This window comes from Ornithorhynchus anatinus, chromosome 3, assembly GCF_004115215.2.
Source record: "Ornithorhynchus anatinus isolate Pmale09 chromosome 3, mOrnAna1.pri.v4, whole genome shotgun sequence".
Classification (NCBI taxonomy): Eukaryota; Metazoa; Chordata; class Mammalia; order Monotremata; family Ornithorhynchidae; genus Ornithorhynchus; species Ornithorhynchus anatinus.
The window spans coordinates 70,611,276-70,619,544 of NC_041730.1; the positions used below are offsets into that span (position 1 = coordinate 70,611,276).

Below are 8,269 nucleotides of genomic sequence, written 5' to 3' on the forward strand. Positions count from 1 at the left end.
CCAGTGCTTTGCACACTGTAAGTGCTTATTACTTCTTAATAAATATCGTCACTACTATATCCAAATAGTCCTACATATGCAAATAGATCTTATGGCTGTGAGGCCCATCTTTCTATCCTGGATCCCCACGGTTAGGATAGAGCATTGACTTAGAAGAGTCAAGTTCTATTTAACCTTGAATAAATTCCCTTTAAACCCTTGATATCTACCCCACCCTCAGTCCCATAACACTTAAGCACATATCCTTATATCCTGCCTTTCCCCCTATCTCTTACTGTTTTTATCATCTGTCTCTCCCTCTAGAATGTAAGCTTCTTGTGGGTAGGTATAGTGTCTTCCAATTCTATTGTATTGTACTCTCCCAAGTGCATAGTATAGTGCTCTATACATAGGAAGCACTCAATAAATAGCATTGATTGATTGATCAATTGATGTCACTCATTTTCCTTAGTAGCAAGATGGTGTTAACTGTTGTTTAGTCATTAGAGGGCCATTTTACATATAAGAATTACAGTAAAAAATCGAAATATCATATGCTAATACTAAAGATTGATTTACCAATATTATTGGTAAAGATGCAAGTCACACTAAGAGAGTAGAACAGTGGAAAAATTAAAGTCTCATTTGAGTATTTCAGGCCTGATCCTTTTCCAATGTACTTGTCTTTTGGTGCCAGAAACATCAGGATTGAAATTTAAAATCTTTCCCAGACTCAGCCTTCAGTAGTTTATAGCAGGGTAGAACTCAACATTTCAAGTGTCCCTCGCTGCACGAATTAACGACAGCATTGAATAAACAATAGCAGCAATATTAGGAATCTATCAGTGACTTTCAAAAGGATGATCCAAGCATCATTTTATGACCATTTTCTCAGACTTTATGATCGGTTTATGATCTTGGGACTCTGAGGCAGACAGCGATATATCCATTTTACATAAAAATTCAGGACCCATTGACCATTTTATTCGCTATCCTATAGAGCCAGTGGGAATCTAAGAGTCCTTTGAAAAATAGTGGAGGCTGTATCTGGAAATCATCCCTAAGGAGCAACAAGAGATTAAATGAGATTCTGAAGTTTGTGTCCGTGATACAAATTGCAGCACTGGGAGCAGACATAGGATCAAGAACTCCCTCCCTGTGGCTTCATCCACTTAATTCAAGGTTTCTCTTTGTGCATTTTCTCTTTGTAGGGAAGCAGGGTGGCCTACTGGAAAGAGCCTGGGCCTGGTAGTCAGAGAGGGCCTGGGCTCCACCACATACCTACTCTGTGACCGTGGGCAAGTCACTTGAATTCTCTGTGCCTCAGTTCCCACAACTGCAAAGTGGGGATTCCATGCTCCTTTTCCCTCCTCCTTGGCTTTGAATTCCATGTAGACCTGATGATCTTGTATAGCACTTAGTATCATGCTTGGCACATATTAAGTGCTTAACAAATATCACAATTACTATTATTAATAGCAGTAATAGTAATAGTATTACTATTTTATGGTATTAAGTGCTTACTACATGCCAGGCACTGTACTAAGTGCTGTGGTAGATACAAGCCAATCAGGTTGGACACAGTCCATGTCCCAACAGGATGCAGTCTTAATCCCCATTTTGCAGGTGAGGTAACTGAGGTACAGAGAAGTTAAGTGGAAAGAGCCCGGGCTTGGGAGTCAGAGGTCATGGGTTCGAATCCCAGCTCTGCCACTTGGCAGCTGGGTGACTGTGGGCAAGTCACTTAACTTCTCTGTGCCTCAGTTACCTCATCTGTCAGATGGGGATTAAGACTGTGAGCCTTAAGTGGGACAACCTGATTACCCTATAGTTACCCCAGAGCTTAGAACAGTGCTCTGCACATGGTAAGCGCTTAACAAATACCAACATTATTATTAAGTAACTTGCCCAGAGTCACACAGCCGACAACTGGTGGAGCTGGGATTAGAACCCAAGTACTTCTGACTTCCATGTCCAAACTCTATACACCGGGCCATGTTGTTCTTCTTCAACACTGGTGGAAGGAAAAGAATTCATCCCCAACTCCAAGCATGCCTTCCACCACATGAAAAGATTTAGTCAGGACCATGACTAAAAGTGTTTCTTTAAAATACTAAGAAACCGTACGCACACACAAACACTCTCTCTCTCTCTCTCTCACACACACACACACACACACACACACACACATTCATTTTCTGCACGTAGCGAAACAGATCATTACAAATATGAGAGATATATGCCCAGATGATTTTATATGTTTTCACTGTTGTTAATGGACCCAGACGTCTCATTTTTTGAACTGACTAAATCCCCCCAAGTTTATTTTTTTGGTCCAATTGTTTTGAAATGGATTCAATATTCTCTATCCATAAACTATTGCATTTTACCAGGAGAGCCAATATTTACGGCACATTTGTCTACATTTCTTAATGGAACATGTGTGTGGTTATTGAATAAACATGAATGTATTGCGTTTTGCAACACTTCCACTCCCATAATGTTTGGATTTTTTCACTTCTCTAACTCAAAACAGATTTATTTTTCTAATAAGGCTTTGCACGTCTTTTGTCCACAGCCTCCACTAGAATTATTTCATTTTCAAAATATATACTCTGGCGATTTTCGATCACCTCGAAAGATTCATAATGGTTTCTAGCAAGTAGAAGCAGCATGTGTGTTCACCAGATGTATTTCAGTTCATGCTTTGCAATTTGGTTCAATATCTTTTAGTCTGCTTATTCCAATGCTGTCTCCCTTACCACATTTTAGGGCTTTATTGTGTCCTCGTTTGCATGTTATGCAAGGAAGCACTATGTTTAAACTGGGTAAGAAACCAGAGAAAGTTGAGTCTTTTCAACTGAAATGCTGGATCTAAGGAGATATATTATTGTTATTGTAATTGTCGTTGAACACTTTTAAGCACTTGTGGGGTAATTGTGGCTTTGAGACCATATAAAAGATACTGCCTCCTTTCCCAGGAAGTTTTGGAAGTATTCCACACTCTGTAAATTATTTTCCCAACACTAAAGCAGTCATTCAGCGGGCAAGAATACAAAGCAAATATAGAGTTCTCGGTTCTTCAAACATGAAACATAGATTGTGAGGAATTAAAGTCTAGTAATACCTCCTTTCACATCGTTCCTTTCTCTAGCAATCTCAAAGCACTCCTACACAGTGGTGGAAATGGGTTTTCAGAATTAAGCGTATACTACAGAAGCAATTAGAAGGAGGAGGGAGAGTCGGCTAGCCAGCACTTTATATGTCATCATTCAGAAACTTCCTCCCCATGACCATCTGTAGATGTACCCTCCAAAAGTAGAGCAAGTGGGAGGGGAGAATGCTCTGGGCTAGAGGACAACTATGGAAAAAAAAAGGGTTTTTTTCCCTGTGAAATAATATTTCTAATTACTAGCATGCTTGCACTGTAAATTTCATTTTAGAAGAGAACAGTCACCACCAAATTAGATACTTTATTTCCATCCATAGAATTTGGGGCATATGTCTAGACTATCCATTATTTTGATCACACTACACCTGCCTAATAATGCTGAAAGTGGCTGATTTTTAAAATACCTCACCAAGGAGCAGATATACAGCATACAACTATGAACTCTGAAATCTGTTTCTGTTCAGTTTTTATGAATTCACACAACAATCTTTGACATAGGAGGCATCAATATTACAGGTAGTTATCCTATGCAATTACCTTGGCATTCTGGAAAAGTTGCATTATAATATCCTTACTTTGAACAACACTATGTATTTGCCCACAATTATTTCCCCCTCCACCACATGGCACTGTAACCTACTGTCATGCATTATCAGAAAAACGTCCCCCTAATTCCCTACCAACTATCAAAAAAGCATAGTGAGAATACTGTTAATAGGAGAACTGACTATTATTATAATTGTTATTATTATCATTTATAAAATGCTGTGCAAAACACTATACTAAATGCTAGGATAAAGACAACATAATGCCTTTCAATCTAAGAATTCTCCTATATTGGAAGAGAAAACTAAGGTACTGAATGAACAATGGCTCATGTGACAAAGTGCGATGGTCAATAGACCAAGCTCACTGACCAACTTGAAAAACTTTGCAAAACTCTTGACTGTCTCACCAAATTCTCCTCAGCCATTCCCACGCTGATATGTAATTGAGCTTCATCAGACCAAAGAAATTAAATCTAGATATTGCTCCTGTAAGATGGCAATTTACCTCTCAGGATTGCACCTGGAGAGTTTCCAATTGTCTACAGTCTCGACTAGGGGAGGGAGAGCCAAGCAGAGGCCTACCCATTCCAGTCCTAGCTTGGCCAGTGGCTAGCGAGTGGAAAGTAATCTGCTACAAATCAAAACTCACCTGTGCTGGGCAGCAGCGGCATGGGGGAGAGTCCAGAGCAGAAATTCAGGTTTAGTGCACGGAAAGAGGTAACGGTAAACCACTTCCATATTTTTACCCAGAAAATTCTATGGATATACTACCAGAACTATTGCAGATGGAGGTGGGGTGTTCTGGGAGAGATGTGTCCATGGAGTCACTATGGGTTGGAAATGACTTGACAGCATAAGACAACAACAACAAGATGGCAGTTACATTCTGCAAACCCCTACGTTAACCAAAAATTGGGTTGGGGCAACAATCATTTCAGTGGGAATAAGAGGCCAGAAACAAGAGAGTTCCAAAACAATTGAAATAGTGCATGACTTTTATCACACCTGATGAAATCCCATTTCTGTGACACCTTATCAGAAACTTGTCAGTGGTCATTAACCCTAAATTTTTTTTCAATGTTTCCCATTTTCTTTTTCCTCTCTGTTTCTTTTCCTTCTTGTGGGATTAAGAAGAGTGAGAAACATCTGAAAGAACAGAGAAATTAAAGTAAGAGGGTGAGGCAGTTGAATGTGTGTGTGTGTGTGAGAGAGAGAGAGAGAGAGAGAGAGAAAGTGGGGATATGTCAGAATGACTAGAGCCCTTGTCAAACTAATCACTGCAGGCACATACTGTTCCCAGGTGCTCTGCTCTGAGACGTCTTTCAGAACTCCCGTTTCCTTCCAGGTGGTGACTTCCCATGTGCCCTTGGGAGCTTAGTGTGAGTGGTTAAGGACCAGGAAAGATATTCAACCTTTAATATTCAATATGACCCTTAATGAGTGCCATTAATCATTCGTTGTTATTGACATTCCCTAAGCAATTCTCAAAAGCATAAAGGTTGTTTTGCTGGCTTCTGAATTCTGGCCAAATTCCAAACCAAGTAACAATTTTCAGGAAACACCCTTCTTGCCATTGTTACCGGATTGGTTTTTTTATATATATTACAGAATCCTAAAAGGGGGAAAAAATCATCTTTACAGTTTCAATAAGGTTTTTTCTAGGCATTCAGAGGCAACCTGACTTTCAAAGCTGCGAGTTTCTAAACCTTAACAACTGGCATTATGACATCCATGTTAAAAGTATTCTTCTCAAGGCTGTTAGAAAATATTGTCATTGAAGACTTTGCACAGTTCCTCACCCATAATTGAAGTATGCCTACTTATGTAAGAACCTTTTCTGAAAGAAATACAACCTTGAAAATCTACAGATCTGTAGTATCATTTAAGCACAAGCATATCTCACTGTGAGGTGAATCTTATTTATTAATCATCCAAAGAATCAATCAATCAACAGTATTTATAAAATGCCTAATGAGTGCTGGAACTGTGTTAAGCAGTTGGAATCAATCTGTCAATCAACGGTATTTATTGAGTGATTACCATGTGCAGAGCATTGCAGTAAACTCTCGGGAGAGTACAATATAGCAGGGTTGGTAGACACATTTTCTCCCGACAAGGAGCTTACAGTCTAGAGGACTTGCAAGAGAACCAAAGGTCCAAAACTCCACATTCTTTGCCCCCAAGTATCTTACAATTTGAACAAGAGAGATGGAAAATACCTGAAGAGCTTCATTTGGCAAGGATTTAGTCACCATACAGGCCAAGTCCAAATTTTATCCACAGCCATTAGTACATTTTCAGAGAAGTAATATAAGTTTATATTTACTATAAATTCTAGGGTGTGATTTTTTTTAAAGATGCCTAATATTTCTTTGGGTTTTTCATCACAGGACTGCAGCCATTTCCAAAGATATTTTGTAGGGATTCAGAGTGAAGGAGAAGGTTAGAAAACTCAATAGTCGTATCTGCTTAGGGTAGGTGTGCTACTTGGAAGAGGATTTCTGAGAGAAAAATCTGGTTTGTACCCAAATTTTCTATGGGCAGGAAAGAAGGCCAACCCCCTTTCCTTCCTCTCCTGAGACACCTGACCAAAGTAGAGGCAGGAAAGAAGCCGCCTGCACTTGGAGGCATAGGTAAACTGAAGTATTTTGTCCACAGATTCCCCTGCCTGGATCAGCAAGCAACTTGAAGTCATCTCTTCTCTGTAATCATTTAATCAATCAATGGTATTTACTGAGCACTTACTTTGTGCAGAGCAGGGCACTAAACACTTCAGAGAGCAAGATGCAGTGGATAAATATGATCCCTGCTCTCAAGGACCTTTCACTTTATCAAACACTAAATCAATCAGTGGTATTTATTGAGAGCTTACTGTGTGAAAAGAACTGAATAAAACATTTGGAAGAGTGTGATACAATAACATTGGCAGATCTGATCCCGGCCCTCAAGTATTTTACAGTCTAAGTGATCTTACAGTCACATTTTCAGTTTTACAGAATACATATATATATATCTGCAATTTATCTTAATGCCCATCTCTAAATTGTAAGCTCCTTGTGGGCTGGAAACTCTTATATTGTACTTGCCCAGACCCTTGGTATTGTGCTCTGCACAGAGTAAGGGCTAAATAAAGGCAATTGATTGATTGATTGATATTGGCAATCAAGAACAACTTATGTTTTGGTCTTAAGAGTTCAGGTCCAAGAACAGGTAGGGTAGAATTGATTATAGTGCTAATGGGTTTCCTGGGCCTGGAAGTCAAAGGATGTGGATTCTAACCCCAGCTCTACCACTTCTCTGCTGTGTGACCTTGGGCTAGTCACTTCACTTCTTTGTGCCTCATTTCCCTCATCTGTAAAATGGGCTGTCACACCTGTTCTGTCTCCTACTTTAGACTGTGATCTCCTTATGGGACCAGATGATCTTGTATCTACCCCAGCACCTAGTACAATGCTTGGTACATAGTAAGTGCTTACAAATACCACAGTTAGTATTATTATAATCATAATTGTTATTATTACCACTCACATTCTCTTGTTCCTTTCAGTCCCATCCCTTCTGAGGTACAGAGTGAAAATGAGTGAACAGGGGGTCAGGGTTACACCTGCAAAGCACATGTGAAGTCATTCATTCATTTAATCCAATTTATTGAGCGCTTTCTGTGCACAGAGCACTGTACTAAATGCTTGGGAGAGTACACTATAACAATAAAAAGCCACATTCCCCATCCACAACAGGCTTATGGTCTAGAAGGGAGTGTAGGACCCAATTATGACCTGCGTGAGCACAGCACGGTGCCCATGCTGTGGAATAATGTATTGAACTACCAGGCAGATTAGTTGCCTTGAGAGCTGCAATCGTCTTTGCGGTTCACATTTTCTAAAACTCCATCTGGGCCTGTCCGCCTGTCACAGTGTCCTACGTGATTCTTAGGTCGGAAGCTTCCACCGGTGAAAGATTAGTCCCAGCAGGTCAATCTGCCACCAGATTCAGGTGTCCCGATTCCCAGAGCAGTGGTCTTTCCCCTGGACCCTTTGAACTGATTATTTTAGCTCTTTTTTTGTGTCATTTCTTGTAGAATTTAATCTACAGGCTTGTGAGTCAGAAGGACCTGGGTCTAAACCGAGCACCGCATCTTGTCTGCTGGGTGACCTTATGTAGAGTACTTCTCTGGGCCTCAGTTACCACATCTGTAAAATGGGGATTAAGACTGTGAGCCCATGTGGGACAGGGACTGTGTCCAACCTGATTAGCTCGTATCTACTCCAGTGCTTAGTACAGTGCCGGCACATACTAAGTGCTTAACAAATACCAAAATTATTATTATTAATCAATTTATTGTATTTATTGAGCACTTGCAGGTGCAGAGCACTGTACTAAGCACTTGGGAGAGTACACTATAACAGAGTTGGTAGTCACGTTCCCAGCCCACAGCAAGCTTACAGTTCATGGTCAGAATCCTCGTCTCTTATTCATAGTCATGTACTCTCCTCAGTGCTTAGTACGATGCTATACATATTGTAAGTGCTTAATCATTCCATATGATTCATTGCTTGGGCAATCCCCAGGT

At 40.1% G+C, this 8,269-nt stretch overlaps 1 non-coding gene across 1 annotated transcript; it reads left to right on the forward strand.

The window, feature by feature from the left end:
• The first annotated feature begins 4,201 nt into the window (after window positions 1-4,201).
• Window positions 4,202-4,338, forward strand: LOC114810498. The gene has a single exon (XR_003758197.1). It is a non-coding gene; the product is annotated as a small nucleolar RNA SNORA7 (small nucleolar RNA).
• Window positions 4,339-8,269: the final 3,931 nt, after the last annotated feature.